The sequence below is a fragment of the Battus philenor genome, unplaced genomic scaffold, assembly GCF_028537555.1.
Source record: "Battus philenor isolate CCGP_79_NKW_IND1 unplaced genomic scaffold, ilBatPhil1.0.hap1 SCAF_17, whole genome shotgun sequence".
NCBI lineage: Eukaryota > Metazoa > Arthropoda > Insecta > Lepidoptera > Papilionidae > Battus > Battus philenor.
In genome coordinates, this window is record NW_027181679.1 from 2901402 (window position 1) to 2919796 (window position 18395).

The 18395-nt window shown below is 32.1% G+C and overlaps 1 protein-coding gene across 2 annotated transcripts in view; it reads left to right on the forward strand.

Annotated features, from left to right (window-relative positions):
* The first annotated feature begins 260 nt into the window (after nt 1–260).
* The window catches only part of pxb, a 187458-nt gene continuing 169323 nt past the window's right edge, over nt 261–18395 (forward strand). For both annotated transcript variants that reach the window (XM_068763041.1, XM_068763042.1), the window contains exon 1: nt 261–436. The gene's annotated coding sequence lies outside the window, so the exon portion shown is untranslated. The remainder of the gene's footprint in view (nt 437–18395) is intronic.

Genomic DNA, 18395 nt, shown 5'->3' on the forward strand with positions numbered 1-18395 from the left:
TCATAGCGGAACACTCTTGCATTATCTCCACTCGGCGTCTATCGGCCAAGTGCATTCTCAAATCTCCGACCTGCACAGAAGCTTCCAACGCTTGACGCGTCTCCCACCCTACCTGACGTCCTTCTCTTTTCATCTCCTACAATATTTCTATATCTCTATCGCACTTTAAAATTACATTCGGCCGTTTTCGTTTATGCTCGGATGCAATAGCCGGTGCGGTTCGCAGCCAAACATAATTCGAGTCAGTCGCTTTCCGGCCGTTGTGGGAGATGTTTCGTTGCCGGCAAGCTCTCCCGCGATCGTAACATCGTGATATTCGTGCATCAGTCGGGGATGTTTGTTTTAAGATAGTGCGCCCTAAAAACCTTTACCGAGTGTTAAGTGAAGTGTATACGAGAACGAGGTGTTTAAGAATTTTAATTTGTGATGTGAACCGGTGAGTTTAATTATCATCGGTTATATTTTGAAAGCCTAAAAAGGGAAGCGGACGATGTGATTTGTTTGATTTCGTCTGAAACGTAAACATACATCAGTCCGTTTCTGATATTAGATCCACGTTGTCTACTTTTTTGACGTTTTGACATCTTTTAATCTATGTTATAGCACAAAATGTAACAGAATTGATGGAATGATTTAGTTCGAGCATCCTTTACAACTTTGGAAACACTAATGGAATATAATTTACAAAGTTTCAATACATTTAACTTGAATTAAAGAATATATTTACTCTACCAAAATTTTAAATAGAACTTTACATTAATTATTATCGTGAAGTCTTTATATTTCTACATTAAATTAAGGATTACAAGTTATTAAAAATGTGTGGGACGAATAAAAGGCATCAATGAGCAAGCATTTTTAGAAACACCTATCAAATCGATTCATTATAACAATAGATCATTGTTTGTGTTCAAGCAACACCGGTTTTTTTTTCAATTATTTATATTTGTGCATAGAACAACATCCGTAGGATGAACAATAAATTTACTTTGTAAATCAATTAACAATTAATTGTACAAAAACAATCACCGTTCGTGGTTCCGTGACGGGTGGCTTGCGTTCGTGTATCGGATCATTAGCTTCATTGAAAACTTTACCGCCGGGAATCGAACCGCTGCGTGGAGCGGATCTTATTACACCCACGCCTTACAACCAATAAGCCGTTGGTAATAAAATTGAAATTTTTGCCGTCAACTGTCACAACTGCATCATAAACTCTTTATTGAACGATATATTGTGAAATAACTATAATACATTGGTTACGGATTTAAATAATAACTTTTGATTTGTTTGTTCATAGAGTATTAATAAATTTGATGTAAGAAAACCTAATAATATATGTAATATGTAACCTCCTTTTCGTTTCTTGATGATTCAGGGTCGTAGCTAAACACGACAAAACTGTTAAAATTTTAAGGAGACTTACAGTATGGTGTTGCACGCCTTTGAATTACGTCAGTCCAGTGTTGGCCCTTTTACCCTGAACATATACAATATATAATAATAACTACTATATAAAAATTAATATCTCTTTCTGTTGGTCACGACATAACTTGATAGCGTCTTTAAATATTTCATTCAACTTTTATTATACGTGTAGCTTGTATTTGCATTGTCCATCAATAAATCCTAAGAGCAGTAGTTCAATATTTGTGTAATCTTAAATATATACGTTAACAAAATGATATATCACCTATTCTCGTGTTATAAAAGCATCAATAATATTTATGTGCGCATCAAAAAATATAGCCAACAATGTTGTGTAGTCAAGACGGTGCAGCATTAATGTCGGTTTTAAGTTAATATATTTATAATTAGATGCTTTGTTTCTCTTTCATTAACCCGAAAGATATAAAATTAAACAGTAAAACAACTAATGGGTTTTAAAATATAATTAAGACTTTTCAAATATAGTGTACATCAAATTATTACTACACGATGAGAGTTATATTTATTTTATGACTTTTTTAGTTTACGTGTAATAAACAAAGAAAATTGCTTTATTTGTTAACAAACTACGCTCTCAAATATAAATATATTTCTGCTCATTTATATAGTAATGATACATGATGATTGTTTATGGGTTTAAATTTTTAGAGGGGTAAGTTTAGGTAACTTATCTGTAAAACACTATCACCCATATAAAGTGATCACTTTTAAATATGTATTTCTTCTATTGCAATGCGACAGGTGAATTACTCCTGACTATATATATATATATATATATAGTCAGGAGTAATTCGATATATATATATATATATATATATATATATTATATATCTATAGGCGCAGATAATAAACAAAATTTAATTTTTTTATGTATTAATATGAATTTTGAAAATATTTTTATTGCTTTGTTGTCATTAAGATTTTTTTTTTATTGGAAGTAATTTATTTAAGCTTTTACATCTATAACCCATCACCCTGTATGTTTCCAAGAAACGAATGAAAAAAAGTGAAGTTTTTCTGAAAAATGTTGTAAGGAGGTTTCAAGCACTTATAGCACTGGTTAAGTATAAATAACTTAAAGAAGATACAATTTGTTCGAATCACCTTTGACTTGGAAGAAAAACGGTCGAAGGTCGTTAGACTATAGACGAGTCGGCAGCGTTGAAACGTAGTCTCAAAGTACAGGCAGTTTAAAACGAGAAAAAAAATGTTGCTGTATCGACTTCTTTTCATTAGAGATCATTAGAGTTTGGAGGATAAAAAAATGGAAAAATAAATAAAGGCGAGCCTACATTGCGGGCGTCGGGAAGAGCTCAGCGAGGCTTCTGATTACTGAAATTTTTGAGTCGACATTATTTTTCGACGTCGGCAAAGTATTTTTTTACTGCCAGCATCACGTTTACACTTCAAAGGCTATTAACAGTCCATTCATCGCTTTCTTACGTAGCGGTTTTTATTTTGTAATTAATATAAAAAGTCTTTTCTTTTTATCGAAGTTCTTTGATTCGAATTTAGATCTTAGTTTACGTAAATGCCTTTAAAAATTAAATAAATCATTTAAGGTGCAATGTATACATAATTACAATGGAATCCCTCAATCTGTTTCAAATGTGCCACTGCAGTATTTTAAAATCAATATTAAAATATATTATTGAAAAAAGTATATTATTTTATCTAAAATACTATACTGATGTGTTGTTTGTTGCAAAGCCCGGTAAGATTATTTTTGTAAAAAGCAACTGTTGAGTTTCTCGCCAGCTCTTTTCAGCAGAACTGTCATCTGTGCCAGCGGTAGCTTCTTGTAGGATTTAAAATACTGTCATTTTATGTTGATCGCCGATTCGAAATTCCCCTAACATCTTGTTTGAATAAAGAATATTTTGATTTCGAATAAAAAGTTTGTATTATTAATCAATCTAATAAAGAATAGAAATAGGTTGTTAACACAACATTTTTATTTATATATTTTGTTCTAACTTCCAAAAAATAACAAAAATAATTAAGTTACCATTGAAAATACGACGCAAAACAATATATATTTTATATCTAAAGAGATATAGCATGCAATTATTAAACAATAAGACAACAAAATTAATAACTTTTAAGTACTAGAAACTATTAAATATGAAAAAGTTTAAAAAATAATTATTTATTTACATTTACCGTAGACAGTGTGAAAAATATTATAAAAATACAATACATAACAATAAGTACCATCGTTATATGTGGACAGCTATACAGTAATTTCGTATAAAAATTAAAATATACGATTAAAAATTTAGTAAATTTAAATTTCTGATCATTTTTAAAAAGTCTGAAAGTTAATTTATGGTACATATATGAATTAAAAAATACATAAAAATTGCTATCAATTAATTAGATTTTTTTTTCAAAATATAACAAAAATAAAAACATTGTATTATCATTGTATTGATTTTTTTTGAATAAAAATGAAAATATTTATTTGACACATTTCGCTCGGATAACATACACGTATGTTTGAAGGTACAAAATAGACGAAATAACCTTATCAATATCATAAATAAAACGACAATAATATAACAATTTCTTTTCAATGCAATGAAAATATGTAGTGTCGAATTTTGAGAGTCGAAATTTCCAAAATTTCGTTACGCTACCATTGTGAGAGTAAAAATCAAATTTTGTTGTAAATATAACTCTAACCATAAGTAAATTGTGATATGTATGATTTGATTAAAATCACAGTGGTTTTTATTAAAATTTATCTAGTTCAGAATAAACACGCAGTAGTAAATGATGTGAATATAATAATAAACATTACAAGCTAATTAAATGCTATTTGTTAGAAAAAATAAAGTGTAACAAATGTCCCTTAGTTTGACAAGAATAAATGTTAATACATTTTTGGCAAAAAATTATAACAGCTAGAAAAAATAAAACCAAATTCATTTTCATGACTAAACGGTTGTAATATACATCTCCACCATAGATTTCCAATAAGAACACTTTGTAGGAGCCTGTATCTAGCTCCATAAGACGTAACTAGTATTTAAAAATGATTAATTAAAATATTTTTTTAATAATAAAGGTCGATTTCTATAAAAATAAGATAGACTCCCTAAAAGGAATCAGTAGTATTGTTCCATATTTGAAAATTCAAAATATATTTCACCCCGCTCCGCTGATCTAAGATCGTCTGTACTAGCGACCTGCGAACAACTCACGTATTTCTATATCGTATTCAAGTTCTCGCCGGTTTGAAGTAATCAGACTCGATCTGACCAAGTTCGAAATAAGTAACTTAATGTTATTCAAAACGTGTCGCTACATTTATGCTAACTGGGAGATCTCGCACGACCGCACCGACGGCAAAGCAAAGCCTTTTGCATCCGCTCTGAGGAATTGTTTATGCATTTATGCTCTCCTGGTCATTTTCGATGCTGGAACTATACTGGACTACGAAAGTGGACATTTTTATAATAATTTTCATTAAAAAATATCTCAAATTCATCACGTTACTATGTACATATTTATTTACAGCCGTTTGGTCTCTTAATAATACAATTATTATTAATTATTATATAATAAATAAAAAAATGAAGAATTGGTCCTCTGAAGTGGCAGGCTATACTTCGCAGTGGGTGTCCATCGGCTGAAAACAAGAAAAAGTCTATTAATCAAAAGCCTTAATTAAGTTGAATAATGTTAACGAACAAGGGCGTTATGTTTGAAATAAAAGCAACTTAATAAACCTAAAAATAAATACAACTTAAGATCGTAGTTTAAAAAAAAGAAAACCAATGAAACATTAATACATAAATAACTAGATATACTTAAAGCTCATATAGATTAAATAATCTTAAATTTAATAAATTTATGCAAAATCAAAATATTTTTTATTTGAATAGGCTGTTACAAGCACTTTCGAATTGTAAATCAACTTAAAATGTCGGCATTGATAACCCTATAGCAAGCTACCACCGGATCGGAAGGCTGTTCTGCTGGGAAGAGCCGACGAAAAACTCAACAGTTGCTATTTAAAAATATAGTTTTATAAAGAGTGCCTGACAATAATTAGAGTGATCAACAACATTTAATTCCACATATTAGTATAGTATAACAAACAATAATATACTACTTTCAACAATATTTTTTGAATATACGTTTTAAATCTCTCCAGTGGCAGATCTGAAATTTACTGTAGAATTTTACTGTACATATGTATACCTTAATTTGATTTAATAATTCTTTGAAGACGAAAATTTGAACTGATATAAATTAATAGATAAAAAATTTTGCTAGGTCCATGGTATTCTTATCAAGTAACTATTCTTGTTTATAAAGATAGTTAGTGTGAGGAACAAGTGTATCATAGAATAATTTTATTAGGTGGATAATGTGTATCGCCATTCGATAAATAGCTGGTCTTGTCAGAGACGAGGACGGATCGTATATCACAAGGACACCCCCATACATAAGCGATGCCGGGGTTTCAGCCGCCACTTCTACCGTTGCTAATTCTTTCCGAAGTGGTAATAGTGATATTAGTCAGGCAATAGCAACCAGGTTCAGCCCTCTCGCGAGATCTAGTGTTGGAATGCTAAACTGATGTTATTGACGACTGATAGTCACCTCATGGAGCGTTCACCGAAGGGACCTTATAGCCCAGCGGTCTCTTAATTCGATGGAATTGTAGTATGTGACACCCTCTGCCGCAGCCATCTCAAACCCGCGGAATTTCTATATGCCATTTGGGATGCAGTGACAGTTCGGTTAAAAATATGGATAATCTATTTTAGTTTTGAATGGTAAACAATTGATTCTACGTATAATATAAAATATAAATATATATTTTCGTTTGTACCGGGTGCTATAGATGTATTTTTAAACGGTTTTATTTAGTTCGACCTGTACGGAATTTATTTGTTAATTTATTTGGGTCAAAATTAGGAATTTGAAATTTAAGCACCTTCCCGTTGTCAGATCGATCTGAAATTTGGTACACACGTTTAATTTATATAACAAAACATTATAATAAAATCAATAACATTATAAGTCTAAGATGGCCGCCGAAACAAAATGGCGGATTACATACTTTTCCTTAACCCCCTCAATATGGGTATCAAATGAAAGGGCTACACTAGTAAAACACGATGATTATGTCAAAATTTAAAATTCAAGATGGACGCCGTTCTAATATGGCGGACTAGGTACATATTTTTTCACAACCACCACAATATGGGTATCAAATAAAACCGTTTAAAAAACCATTTAAATTAAAAGTATTTTTAACGATTTTTATTATATAAAACAAGATAGTTCCTAAGAACTATATAAGACAGTGCAAAGCGAACTATAAAAATAACGTACAGTGTCGTTGAAAGCGTTTAGTTTGAATGAATTAGCATTCCATCATAACTTCCGCCGACTTTCTTTACTGCGCGACTTCCAATACCCGAGCTTTTATTGCTCAGTTAAAGTTGTTACAAGTGAGTCGTATCGAAAATTGTACGGATTTTTATACAATGATAGAAGTATTTTTTTTCATATATAAAAGCCAACCGTTTGCCAGCCAGACACCCGGGGGAGTTTTAAAATATTGCCAATAATCTCCACAATATGGAGAGCTAGTGGAATCTTGTTTTGAAAGTTTCTACGCGATATATTTTAACTGTTGGTTTCATTTATCCATTAATCTTATATAAAATTTACTCCGGAATTTACGTATTATTAGTTCTCTCTTGTATTTCTTAACTTCTTTTTATTTAGCTTTTTTATTAAGTCACCTGAAATCCTCTGCCGCTAAATAGTAAAGACCTTATATTTTTCAATCTATGTCCGTCTTTACTACACTCTTTTTATCGTTTATTCCTGCTTTATTTATTTTTTTCCTAGATTGTTTATTATCAATTACTAATTATACATTGCTAATTATATGCTTTTACTTATTTATTCCATATTTACATTTTAATTTTGGTATTTTTTATACTATTTTTTAATATCTAAACTTATTTACTAATTAAGCTAACTATTACTTAGAAGTCTTCAAGTCAAGAGTATCTTCTAAGAAAGTATGTTGCATTGTAGACCTCGGCATCACTTAACATAAGGCTAGACAGAAGTCAAAAGCTTCGCATATAACATATACATACACTTAGCATATTTCTTAACTGAGGTCTCAATAATAATCTTTATATGTATAAATATAATTTAGGAATGTATCTCTCCTTCTTTCTTGACAGCAATTGAATTCAGTAGAAACTTATTATTTTACTATCTTCGTTTATATATCTACTATATAAAATTCTCGTGTCACGGTGTTCGAACTTGAACTCCTCCGAAACGGCTTGACCGATTTTTACCAAATTTTACATGCGTATTCAGTATGTCTGAGAATCGGCTACTATCTATTTTCCATACCCCTAAGTGATAAGGGTGGTCTACCCCTAAATTTTTAATTTTTTAGACAATTTTTTTGGTTTTTATTTTATTATGATACAGCATACAAAAATACATACAAACCTAAATTTTCACCCCTCTACGATCAACCCTTATCTTTGTTAATTAAAAACTTTATTTTTTTTTGCAAAACAACGTTTGCGGGATCAGCTAGTATCTATATAACTAGGTATGTACCTTAATCTGTAGTCAACATATTGTAAATGAATTTATATCACTTAAAATGAATAGCAAAAATTATATACCCTTATTGCATTTTAATGCATGTTTTTTGCCCCTGTCTTGTTTAATGTAAAAATAGTTTATAAAATTTGTGTTTAGATTGTCGTTCTAGAATAGCTACGTACAATCTCGTAATAAAGTGTTTTACTTTTTTAACTTATCGATGTAACTGTACAAATATTTACAAATGCATGTGTATTTTTGTGTGGGAAATCAACTGTATATTTCGCACGAGAATGAAACACAATTACGTTCACAGTTGTGCAATTAAGGTATGTACACTTTTTCCCCTGACTGTACTTAGGTGAGGTCTGTTGGTAGGTTAACCTAGATAAAAACCTACATGTGCCATTCGCTATTTAAATTGATAATGCTACGTGTTCTAAGATAATGATAATGGCTCGGTTTAGATTTCGCTAATTAGAAAGATTCGCTGCTTTACAGCTGGGATGGGGAACAGCTTGAAGTTATTTTAAGCAAAGAAATTATTCTAAACGATCTAGAAAGTCAAGCTGAAAGCACCGGTTTTTCGATGTTGTATTCCGTGCGATATATTGTAAGTATGGTCTTAAAAATCAAGGCCGCTTGGACAATATTTTTTAAGCTAGCATAGCCCGATGGCAATACGGAGTAGATATGGGTAACTGGTCGTATTTAAAAAAAAAAAAAAACTATACATTGTTAGAGCATCGTTAAAAACATAATTATTAAAAAAATAATCATAATAATTAGTTGACTTTAACTAAGTAAATAGTTTAAGAGACTTAAACACTGAAAAAACTTAGATTTTTTTTTTGGAAATCTTTAACGTAATTGTATAAACAAATTGGACGCTAATATCTGTGGAATATAAACCTTAATAAAAAGAGTTCGATGACCTCTCCAGGGAGAATCGGCTCGGGCGTTACATACTACAGACATTATACTGGGAGGCCATCAAGCACTTAGATTACTTAAGTGACTTAATGAAGTAACTAGGGTCCAGGGCTCCCACGAGGTGACCTCGGCATGGACTCATAGATAAGACCCGTTTAGAATTCCGTCTTTTTTACTATCTGTCCCTGCAGATTTTATACCGCTAGAAATTATCTTATTTGAATAGAAAAAAATAATATTACATTATTATACGTCATCACATTATAAAGGTCATTCGAAATAGGTGTTAGAAATTTGAAGCGTTTTTATTACAAATAAGCTGTGCATTCATCTATTTAAAGCCTTTATGAAGATATTTACTCCTTGCAACTAACAATGGGTAGTTTTATGAGTGGAAGCTATCATCAAACAATCACAGTAAGAAGATAAAAAAAGAAGCAACAAATGAATAATGATTTATTAATTAAATGAATGATTAGAAACACACAATGATATCTAGGTATATTTATTTTCACAGCATCATGTTCTAGCGGTTATTTTTATAAAATATAACTTCTAATCAATATATAGAAGCCGAACTTCGACTAGCATTTCTAAAATCGTTATTGTTGGGAGAAGAAGTATATCAAATTCTAGCAGCGCTTGCATTCTAGAATGATAAATATTCAGTAGTTGTTAAGTTAGAATGCTCACTAACAGAAACGCTGACAAATATTATACAAACATAATGAAAATTTAAATTTTCTCCCTTTGCTATGAAGTTGTGGGATTCTTCCTAGGGCCTGTAAGTTTTGCGGTAGTAACAACACAAAATAGAAGTGTGTGTATTCATTTGAGCTTCACACGTATTTATATCGACGTAAATGAATAATTTTATTTCAGTGGAATTCACCTTTTCGATGAGCACGTAATGTTGCTTCTACAAAGCAAAAGGGTTTGTTTAAGTTTTATTTTTGTAAATACATCTAGCTTTAATAAAAGGAGACAAAACTCGCGTTGGACGCTTGTAATTAGGCGGCGTGTGTTGGCGGCGCTGGCTGTACATTCACGTGCACCATTTAACATTTCTAGTCGTAAAGCGCTCATACGGACCATTCCGCAACTGATCTGTTTACATTATTCGTACAATTTAGTAAATGTTTACACGAAGCAGTGGACGGGGTGAACTTTACGATGCTATTTTTAATCGCTTTGATCTCCAAACACAACGCCAAACGATGGACCCACACACAATGTTATTACAGTCTTTAAAAGAGGGGAGACTTTAATGAGTACTCACATAAACTTCAGCCAGTTACATCGGAGGGTACCGGACCGCCTTGTTTAATCGACTACATAAAAAAATATAATTAAAATATTATACCTGTCATTCGACTATAGATCATACGTGAAACTGTGATTATATTTCATTCGAAAAATATGTTTTTAACATATAAAAAACATACGCAATATGTAAATAGTTACGTAGTGCACGCATATAAACACAGAGTATCTATGTACGTTGTAATTTATATCACTAAAGGGATTTTGCAACCGGGAAATTCAAGGTTCAGCCTTCACGGGCTCCCTTGTGTCGGCAATCTAAGCAAGTCCCATCATAGAGGTTCCTTAGGCTTAGTCATTTCATAGAAGGTTCACCGAATCGATCTAAGAGCTCCGTGGCCTTCCAATCCGATGAAATAGTGATATGTAACGGCTCGCGCCCAAGCTTCCCCGGAATCCCTTGAGGTTTGAAACTTTAAAAGATGTCTTAGGTTAGGCATACTCTGCGTCCTGTCTGGTATCTGCAATATGCCATTTAGGCAGCAGTAAGAGTTCTACCAAAAAAAAAATAAAGATGGGGATTTCGGAATTACAGTGGAAATTATAATTATTTATTTCATTTCATTGCTGCTTATGCTGTCAATCCTCGTAATGTTAATCTAATTCCTTTGTGATCAATGTTAATCCTATATAATTAATTTACATCATGTGAATTATATTTGTATCCAGGGACTCGAACACGGGACATACAATCGCAAGTCTTAGTCCTCTACACCTGTGCTACCACAGTTGACATATAATCCAGAAAATTATTCTTTAGTATTTACATTTAATATACAATACGTTTACTGTCTCATAATAAATAACAAGGTGATATGTACACTATGAACCGAAACATTCACCGATAGTTCCGTCCGATGCCAATCCGTACAGACTTCCGTTCAGTGACACCAGAAAACAGATCATCTGGGTAATTTATGACACAAATATTGAACGAAATTTGTCGTAAAATACAGTTTATGGCCCGTTGCGTCTATTCAAATATTCCCCCGTATTATATTTCAATCCTGATTAAATTATGACCGCTATAAACAACGCCGGAGAGGGATTCTGTACATAACCGTAGGTAATTATGCACGTAAATTTATTATTTAACATACGTATTTAACTAAAATAAAATATTTTACCCGGCGATGAATATTGCACATCGACATTTGGAAAGAGACAATCGGCTTATTTCGGTGCACTATCTCTGTCCCACACTATCTGTGTGACGTTTTGTCAGTCGTTGTATTTTTGTGTGATAGAGATAACGCACTACTAACTCGAAATTAGTCGATTGTCTCTTTCCAAAAGTCGATGAGCAATATTTATCGCCGGGTACTGTAATTATAATTTTATTGTCTTAATAAATATGAATGATATTTTTTTTAATAATAGAGTGAACTTAAATATGACTACATATATTTCTTTCATCTATTAGAATAGATCAAATATTTACCCGAATACTATAGTTTGTTAGAAATTTGAATCGAATCGATCTCTTTAACCGTATCGTTCGACTTAAAGTTACGTGTGTTTCAAAGGCGCTCTGATCCTCAAGTGTGTTTTTAAGCATTAATGTCACAAGTTACTTAATAACACAGTGAAATAATTATTTGCCAAGATCTATCAATTGATTTTTTTATAAGTTAAGCTTAATAATATTTTTTTTAATTTATTAAATGATTATAATGTCAAAAGTAAAGTGATCTTCTTAGTCGTTTCCACACGACTGAAGAATTCTTTCCAGACTTTTCTATTATTGGAAAGATCTATGGATCCCTGTACGGTGGTGTTGTATTTTAGTAACTGCGTCATTCAAAGGAGAAAATGACTGTCCTATAGCGGTTTACCTTCTACATTGCAGACAAATATAAATATCACCAGGTTATGTAAACTCCTCCTACAATGTGGTGTAAGAACTCAACGATATTAAGTAAGCTAACTGTGAATAATCGGTGCCTTATTTTGAGTTCGCTGAAGAAAGATGGGGTCGACAACCTTTTGAGTCGGAAGATTCAAAAATTACAATTTACAGTATTTCAAAGTTGTAATGAGCTTCAAAATTTTTTTTTGCCAACAATAGTACTTCTGATATACTGACGACAGCGATAACGCGTTTCACGGGTAAGAGGCGCAGAGAAAAGCGAGTGTAATAGGCAGAGAGATAGAAATGGTCTCCTATCATCATTAGTCGATTCAGAACAATTTTTGAATGCTTTTTTTTAATATAAAATAAATAATATTTGCGTATGGAACTAAAGAGATGCAGTTTAATATATAAAAAGCCGCAGGTTGCCAACTCCTGGAATAGAGGAAATAACACGGCGCACTGTCCACGGAACACTGTACTCCGTACACCGTAACTCGAATGAAAGTCGAATCCAGGTTATATTACATAATTTTGTTGGGTTTATGTTCAAAACTATGTACAATACACTGGATATCATTAATTTGTTGCCAATTACTGAATTTTAACCCCCCATAAGTCACTGAATGTTCACTGAATGTGGACAGCGCATGATCATCGTGGCAATTTTTGAATGAGGTTTAGTTTTAGTTTAATCAAATCAGTAAATAGGTATTTCGTTTCACATAATTTTCTCTCGGAAGCCGTAAAAAACGTCCAACTTCTGGCTGGCAATTTACTACATATTTTATTAAAAAACTTTCACCATCTTGTCACCGCAGACGGCGTCACCGGTTCAAACGAAGATTGCAATCTCTCCCTATATTAAATGTTTTCCGCCCCGTGTACTACGCTAAGTTGAGTGCTTGAGTATTTGTGCGTGAAAATAAGTCGACTGAAATTAACTTATTTTATTATTTACTGTTTATTTATTCATACATTTACTACATTATTTATCACTATTTCAAATCTGATAGAGTTCATTCGCGTTAAGAAAATATTGACCATCGTACTTACTAAAATTAGCCACGCCTCTTGCGCAATAAGTGTGGTTTTCATTTACATGATTAGCCAAAACATGCATACTTTTTGGAAGGTTCCCTTTAATGTGTTAATGTGAATAGAACTTTATAACTTAATTCATTAAGTAGCGTGACGTAGAGTCACTGTTTTCTTAACGCGAAGAGATTATACTATGAGAGGACACTGTAAGAAAGAGACGTAAGAAAATAAAGCAGGAAGGCGATATCCACCTGACTTTACGAGACCAGAGTACAATACCCGGCGATAAATATTGCACATCGACTTTTGTAAAGAGACAATCGGCTAATTTTGGCTTCGTCCCACAATACCTATGTGACGTTTTGTCTGTCTTTGTATTTCGTGCGACAGAGATAACGCTCTACGTAGCCGAAATTTGCCGATTGTCTCTTTCCAAAGGTCGATGTGCAATATTTATCGCCGGGTAATGCAACATAGTTTGTTGCTCATAGCACTGTAGGCTACTTATACATAATTATAAAACTGTTTATATATTGCATTCTATATCTATATATATATAACATATGTATACATATATATATATGTTTATATGTGGTAACTATAATATGTAGTAGAATATTATAAAGCTATAAATTTGCGAAAACTATTTATAGAGATATAGATATCATTTTTGTAACATCCTTTATAATATTGAACATTTTAAAGTCACACAAATGCGACAAAAGCTCCGACATCGCCCGAAACCAATAAAGCAAATAGAAAACAACAAAAGCACACTTGAAGCGTAACCCATTGTGTAGCGGTGGCAGCCTTTGTTTGATAGTAAAATGTAGAAATCAGTTAGCACCGTACATTTCTTTGTAGTTGAAAAAAACAATTTCATACAATAAAGGCCCCCTCGTAAATCGCCATTCATAGGAGGCGTTCTTTAAATTTTTATCGAGTGGCCCTTTTCATTACACCCTACGATAATTAGGAAGTGTTAATAGGAACTTCCCGGGTTCGCTTACTATTTATCGACCTCTGTTTCCATTCATTTATATGTGCTAACTCTATGTACGTGTGTACATTTCGTTTAATATGAACACAATCTATATATATAAACGAATGTTTATCTGTACGTTCTTTATAGAATTCTTAACAAGCATTTGATCATGTTATGATCATTAGCAAAAGGTCGTGCATGAGCCGACAAAGATTTCTAAATTGTTATGACAAATTTTCGACAGATGGTGCCACTGTCATTCCATTTAATTTCATGTATCGCTGTTACAGCTTATGCTGATTTGAAACGAAAACAGCGAACTAATGATGACATTTAGAGTTGTGGGTGACATGATTATTTATATAAATTGTGAAATTAACTTTTTTCTGTTAAATTTCACACAGACGAAGTAGCGGTGTATAGTTAGTCAATATATGGAATTAAAAGATCTAATAACTACGTATGTAATCATACATATATAATTCCATTGGATTTTTATTTACGTAAAGTTTTTAGCTGTTTTATTTATCGGAGGCTTCGATCACAAAAAAATAATTTAAATAGAAATAACATTTAATGGAATCAGGCGTTACCTCGCGGAAGTCCATCCTAAGTAAGAAAAGGACCAATATTTAGCCACTTCCGCACATGCAGTGGTAGTCGTGCAATAAAATGCACCGCCCGCAAGCCCGCTGATAAATGCGTATGCGGCAAACAATGCGAGTCACACAACCGCCACCGCCAAATTACTCAACACGTGTTTCACCCCTCCACAGGCATCTTCAGGAGTTATGTTACACCGATTAGTGCCATGACTCTGTGTTTGGCACTAATCAGTGCATTTTATTGCACGACTACCACTGCATGTGCGGAAGTGGCTAAATATTGGTGCTTTTCTTACTCAGAAATAACAAACTAAATTTTTGTTGTTGTTGGTGTTCATTGTGGTTTATACTTAATACGAAGTTACCTTAAGTAATATAAAAGAATATTAATCCGATGAATTTGTAGTATTTAGCGGCCCAAGCCAAGGCGCTCCAGGAACTCTCGAGCGTTGCTACCTTAAAAGCGGTTTCAGAATAAGCACCATCTACGTCCTGCCTCCTTGTAGTGGCGGACTTTGTATTTGCGTTTGCGTAAGCTTGGTCAAAAAATATATTTAAAAAAGCAAAGCAGCAACAGAAAAGACATTATTTTTTAAAATTTTCATCATGTTTGTGAATCGAACGAAATAAACAAAAGGTTGCTTATATAAAAATATTACTTTTCTCTATTGGCCTTTACTTAGTCGTCGTTTTCACTCAGTTTAGTCACTGCTTCGGCTAATTAGCTATTTTTTTAATTGACTAACATTAAAGAAATACCATCTGAAGTTTCCGCAGTTGTATAGAAAGTTTAGTTTAATCTGCTGTTTAGTTAAATCACAGTCATTCACTTACGGTTTACTTCAACTGGTCAATGTGAATACTGCTTTCTAGTTTAATTTTGAAAAATTACTATAAACTTGATGAGTATTATATTATATGAAACCTGCATGATTTGCAATTGCGCTGCTAGTGATTTTAATTAAAAAGTAAATCAATGTATAACGATTGAAATGGAATATGCGTGTTATCAAGCTATAGTTAATAAATATTAATAATTCTTAGTCTCTTTATGTATGTGTGTGTACTACTTAAGTAACGGATGTTTTCACAGATGTTTCTTATCATCTCGCTCTAGAGAACTTAGAAAGAGACGGTAATAAATGTCATTGTGAATCAATGTAGTTATTTAAATTTAGAATTTAAGTGATATAAAAAGCCTAGATTTTATTGTTGTTATTAGATTCGCTTAAATTATTCAATGATAATATTTAGGTAACATTAAATGTGTGTAATAAAAAGCCAAAATGGAGTTTCTCCAACTTAAGACACTCGTATATTTTTACAGTAATAGCAGCATTTACAAACAAATATAAGCGTAAGCAATATCTTGAAAAACAAACTTTTATTACAATGGCTCATTTACTCTTGTGAATATATTTATAACATCGCTACAAGCACATGTCCAGTTATGTATTTAATTAAACGAGAAACGAAAATAAAAAAACGCAATAGCGACTCCATCCATGTCGCTGTTAAAATCATTCGGTACGTGCATCGAGTTATAACGAGATGTTATCCGACGACCGGACATTGTCGCGATGGTGAATTCCTTGTTTTTCACTTGGGGAAATTATTGATTTAATAACCACTTCTTATAAGTTCTTTGTTGATTTTATAATCAAGTTTCTTTCAAGGTGCACCGAATTGCATGCGTTTCACATTTAAACCAACTGTATATTTAATAATGCGTCAGCGACGTTTTTTAATCTGTTATTTCGACTTCATTATTTCCTGTTTTATCTGTGATATTATTTTAAAACATGTCTAACCATAAATTTTAAATTTTAACAGTAGTTGACCGAACTGTTATCGAGTCTTAGCTATAAATAATAAATCGCACCTAAATATATATATATATATGTATATATGTACATATATATGTGTTTATATTTATATATATATATAAATATATATATATATATATATATATATATATACGAGTGTTTTTCTGTTTCATTAAGTTTATAAAATCAAGTTTCGTCAACAAAGACTTGTCATGTATCAGTTTTTTAAATGATAATAAACCTTGAGAATGTATCGCTGTATGATACTAATGTATTAAAGATTAGTTTTTTTATTTAATATTCTCTGCTATATACGCTTAAATACATTTAAATAGTTTCACGATAATTAATTTGATAAAATGTATGAATGAATATACACATATATATATATATACGTATCTATATATATATATATATATATACCACTCAATGTCCTGCTTGCATATACCAATACTTAAATTCTAAGTAATCTTTGAATTACATCAAATATTAAACATCTCGTGGAATTACAAAATTCAGTTTACGGGCTTCGGTTTATATAATTAAACAGCGGTTGTAACAGACGATTCTAGAACTAATTAGGTGTCTAAATTAAAACACGCACAGCAGACGTTAATTAACACAGATTTACTCGGTTTCAGTACCGGCGAGATCAATGAAAGGAATTATATTATATCTGTTACGTAATCAAACCAGAGATAAGATATTCAAAAGGAAAGGAAGTGATCTGTTGAAACAATTTAAGAATTCAAAGCAATGTGAGGTACATCCCTGTTTATTATTGCACCTTTTAACAATAAGAGTAGTGGTACACCAGTGTTTAAAGGAATGAGACTTGCGATCTTAGGCCGCGGGTTTGATTCCTGAGGTAATACAATCTTATATAATTTACACTTTGCACATTAATTATATAGGATTGCCACTGTTGAAAACTGCACACTCATATAACTCACACTTTACACATTAACTATATTAGATTGCCACTGTTGACAACTGCACACTTATATAATTCACACTTTGTACATTAATCATATAGGATTGCCACTGTTGTAAACTGCACACTTATATAATTTACACTCAGCACATTAATCATATAGGATTGCCACTGTTGAAAACTGCACACTTGTATAATTTACACTTAGCACATTAATCATATAGGATTGCCACTGTTGAAAACTGCACACTTGTATAATTCACACTTTGTACATTAATTATATAGGATTGCCACTGCAAGGCACAGTTCCCCCAAAGATAACTATGGACGGATATAACAAAATCGCTACAGTTTGCAGGCGGGTTGATGATTGCAGTGAGGTATTATGGTACTCTTGTATTGATGGCTTGTATTCCTGGAAATAAACCCGCGACCTACGATCGCAAGTCCTGTGTAGTTGGGTTACCACGACTCGATAATGAATATAAGCTAAATTTGATACATGTTTCTAAAATTAAGCTTTTTAAATACTTTTGTTATAACTAATACATAATAAATGATCAAAAGTGTATAATGATGTGAATAAATAAAACTAAGTGAATATATAAAGTTTGTTAGTATTTGTACTTTGAAAGTAATACTAATGCTCGCAAGAGCTTCGCATTAAAATCTCTAAAACTAAGTAGAAGCAGGTAAGTAATTGTCGCTGCTTTAACTAATTTGTTCCGGAGAACTCATAGACGCCACAGAGACCAGCTCTTACAAATAACCCGCCGTACTATCGCAATAACTCTCTACGGTAATGAACGAGTATTTAAGTTACACTGCCTTTGCCGGAATA